The following is a 3,959-nucleotide window of genomic DNA, read 5'->3' as shown; positions in this document are numbered from 1 at the left end:
ATTGTTTCTCCACAGAACCTTAACTGAAGCTACGTCCTTAGTTCTAAGTTTTTGCACCTGCCTATCTAGTATGACAATGGGTACTTCTTCATAAGCCAACTTCTCTATAACTTAAACATCATCTACAGACACAATTCTGGAAGGATCTCCAACACACTTACGGAGCATCGACACGTGAAAAACTGGATGAACTGACTCAAGTTCTGAAGGTAAGTCCAGCTCATAAGCCACTTGGCCCACTTTGCGCACAATCTTATAAAGCCCAATATAACGAGGACTAAGCTTACCCTTCTAGCCAAATCTCATTGCATCTTTCATCGGTGACACTTTCAGGAATACCCAATCAATAACTTGAAATTCCAAGTCTCGTCGACGATTGTCTGCATAGGATTTCTGGCGGCTCTGGGCTGTCAACAATCGGTCTCGGATAAGCTTGATCTTCTCCACCGCTTCTTTGGATCAATTTTGGGCCTATTAATTGTGTTTCTCCTACTTCAAACCATCTAATTGACGATCTACACTTCCTTCCGTATAGAGCCTCATATGGGGCCATCGGATCTTTGGAATAGTATCTGTTATTATAAGCAAATTCGATTAGTGGAAAATGATAATCCCAATTACCTCCGAAGTCTAATACACATGCCCGCAACATATCTTCCAAAGTCTGAATAGTGCATTCAGCTTGTCCATCAGTTTGTGGATGAAATACAGTGCTAAGTCTCACTTGAGTTCCCAAACCTTCTTAAAAGGACTTCCAGAAATTAGCTGTAAATTGTGCTCCTCTATCTGTGATAATAGATACTGGAACACCATGAAGTCGCACTATCTCTTTAAGATATAACCTTACATAATCTTCTGCTGAGTATGTAGTCCCGACTGGAAGAAAATGAGCTGATTTTGTGAGTCTGTCAACAATTACCCATATGGAGTCATATTTACGCCGAGAATGAGGTAAGCCTACAATAAAGTCCATGTTGATCACTTTCCATTTCTAGGTTGGAATCTCCATAGCCTGCAACAATCCTCCGGGCTTTTGATGCTCAATTTTCACCTGTTGACAATTTGGACATTGAGCTACAAACTTTGCTATATCTTTTTTCATTCCATCCCACCAATACATTGAATTAAGTCATGATACATCTTTGTCACACCTGGATGAATGGAATAACGAGAGTAATGGGCTTCTTCTAGAATCTGTCGACGTAATCCTGCAACATCCGGGACACATAGCCTGTTCCGATACTTAAGAACCCCATTTGTAGAAATTTCAAATGGTGACTTTTTCTTCTGAGGAAGTGCATCCCTGTAATGACTCAACTTGGGATCTTCATATTGGCACCTTTTCACTTCTATATCTAGGAATGAAACAGCTGGATTATGCACCGTAACTCCTGCATTGCCCTAGTCCATTAAGCGGACTCCTAGGCTAGCTAACTGGTGGAGCTCACGAACTAATTCCTTCTTTTCCGGTTGAATGCCACATAGACTGCCCATAGATTTACGACTAAGTGCGTCAGCCACCACATTTGCTTTTCCGGGATGATATAAGATATTCACATCATAGTCTTTCAATAGCTCTAACTATCACCTTTGTCGTAGATTCAACTCCTTTTGCTTGAAAATATATTGAAGACTCTTGTGATCTGTATAAATATCAATATGAACACCGTACAAATAATGTCTCCATATCTTTAGAGCATGAATAACCGTAGCTAATTCAAGATCATGGGTCGGGTAATTCATCTCATGTTTCTGCAACTGCCTGGAAGCATAGGCAACAACCTTACCGTCTTTGCATCAGCACACAGCCCAACCCAACACCAGAGGTATCACAATAAACAACATAACTATCCGATCCTTCTGGAAGTGTCAGGACTGGGGCTGAAGTCAATCTATCTTTCAATTCATAGAAACTGCGCTCATAAGCATCGGTCCATTGAAAGTTTGCTGATTTCTGAGTTAGCTTCGTCAATGGTGTTGAAATAGAAGAGAATCCTTTCACAAATCTTCTATATAACCTGCTAATCCCAAAAAGCTACGAACCTCTGTAGGTGTTGTGAGCCTTGGCCAAGTCTTCACATCCTCAATCTTTTGAGCATCGACCGAATACGACCGAGATCACATGGCCTAGAAAAGTCAGAAAATTCAACCAGAACTCACACTTTGAAAACTTGGCATACAATTCTCGAGTCCGAAGGATCCCAAGGACAATACGCAAATGATATGCATGCTCTGCTTCTGATCGAGAGTATACCAGAATGTCATCGATGAACACAATCACAAATAGATCTAGGAAAGGCCTGAATACATTATTCATCAAATTCATAAACACTGCTGGACCGTTAGTCAACCCAAATGACATTACCCGAAATTCATAATGACAATATCTAGCTCTGAAAGCCATTTGCGGAATGTCTTCTTCCTTGACTCTCACTTGATGATATCCTGATCTTAGATCTATCTTTGAAAACAACTTAGCACCCTGCAATTGATCAAACAAATCGTCGATTCTCAGAAGCGGATATTTATTCTTTATCGTCACCTTTTTCAACTGCCTATAGTCAATACACATTCGCAAAGAACCATCTTTCTTTCTTACGAACAAGACAGGTGCTCTCTATGGAGATGAACTGGTCCAAATAAATCCCTTCTCGAGCAAATCCTTCAGTTGTGCCTTTAGCTCTTTCAATTCTGTAGGAGCCATTCTGTAAAGAGGAATAGATATGGGTTCGGTGTCCGACAACACATCGATAGTAAATTCAATCTCCCGCTCTGGTGGAAGACCTGAAAGTTCATATGGAAATACATCCGGAAACTCATTTACTACCGAGATAGATTGAAGATTCAGTGACCTTGCCTCTGTGTCATGAACCCGGACCAAATGATAAATATAGCCTTTTGCAATCATCTTCCTCGCTTAGAGGTAGGAAATAAACCTACCTCTTGGAGACATTGTGTTACCTTTCCATTCAAGCACTGTTACTCCTAGGAATTGGAATCGAACCATTTTGGTTCTGCAATCCACATTAGCATAACAAGAAGCTAACCAATCCATGCCCATAATAACATGGAAATCTAACATTTCCAGCTCAATCAAATCAGCTGTAGTCTGACGATCACATACCACAATCACATAATTTCTATATACCCGTCTAGCTATTACCGAGTCACCAACAAGAGTAGACACCTCAAAAGGTTTAATTGACTCGGGTTTCACCCCAATACGGTCAGCAATATACGGAGTAATATACGACAAAGTAGAACCCGGATCAATCAATGCATAAACATCATGAGAGAATACTGATAGGATATCGGTGACAATATCAGGGAAGGACTCAAGATCCTGTTGTCCCGCTAATGCATAAACAAGACTCTACTGGACACGGTTCGTAGACACACCGTAGGACGGAACTGCTCTGATATCACTTTTGTCACGACCTAACTAATGGGCCATGACGGGTACCCAGAGCTGACTACCGAGCACCACTCATCATGCTAACTATCATACCCAACCTGAACATACGCCATCTCAACACAAGCTTATCATGAAACGAACTTCGAATATCTCTCCAAACATAAATGTACATAAGCCCACGGGGCTACAAAATGATATACCAAAATATACACTGAAGAGGTCACATAACATCTACTACCCACACACGAGTATCTATGAGCCTCTAATTAGGATACTGAAATCATAAAGACGGGACATGACCCCGTCATGCCCCAATATGTACACAAAAGAATATACTAATAGGCTGCACCTCCGGAGTAGTGGGTGCTCCTGTACAACTGCTGATAAAGCTTCTAGGTGTCCGGTCCGTCTCCATGTCTACCTGTGGGCATGAACACAACGTTTATAAAAGAAAAAAGGGCGTTAGTATGAACAATGTATTGAGTATGTAAAGCATGTACAATAACATAATTAAGAAATAAGAGAGCATAAGATGAAGAGATGA

The sequence above is a fragment of the Lycium ferocissimum genome, chromosome 6 (assembly GCF_029784015.1).
Source record: "Lycium ferocissimum isolate CSIRO_LF1 chromosome 6, AGI_CSIRO_Lferr_CH_V1, whole genome shotgun sequence".
Taxonomy (NCBI): Eukaryota; Viridiplantae; Streptophyta; class Magnoliopsida; order Solanales; family Solanaceae; genus Lycium; species Lycium ferocissimum.
This window is presented reverse-complemented; position numbering follows the sequence as displayed.